Source organism: Mandrillus leucophaeus, unplaced genomic scaffold (genome assembly GCF_000951045.1).
Source record: "Mandrillus leucophaeus isolate KB7577 unplaced genomic scaffold, Mleu.le_1.0 Scaffold1019, whole genome shotgun sequence".
In the NCBI taxonomy this organism is placed as follows: domain Eukaryota; kingdom Metazoa; phylum Chordata; class Mammalia; order Primates; family Cercopithecidae; genus Mandrillus; species Mandrillus leucophaeus.
Genome location: NW_012098310.1, coordinates 145442 through 145790, shown reverse-complemented (window position 1 = coordinate 145790; position 349 = coordinate 145442).

The following is a 349-nucleotide window of genomic DNA, read 5'->3' as shown; positions in this document are numbered from 1 at the left end:
GTGGCTTAGAAACAGCAGACATTGATTCTCCCACAGTCCTAGAGACTAGACGTCTGAGATCCAGGTATGGGCAGGGCTGGTTCCTCCTGAGGCCTCTCTCCTGGGCTTGGAGACATCGTCTTCTCCCTGTGTCCTCACAGGCTCGTCCCTCTGTGTGTGTCTGTGTCCTCGTCTCCTCCTCTTATGGGATGTCTTAGTCCATTTCAGGCTGCTATCACAGAATACCAGAGACTGGGTGGCTTAGAAACAACAGACATTGATTCTCCCCCAGTCCTGGAGGCTGGAAGTCTGAGATCCAGGTGTGGGCAGGGCTGGTTCCTCCTGAGGCCTCTCTCCTGGGCTTGGAGAC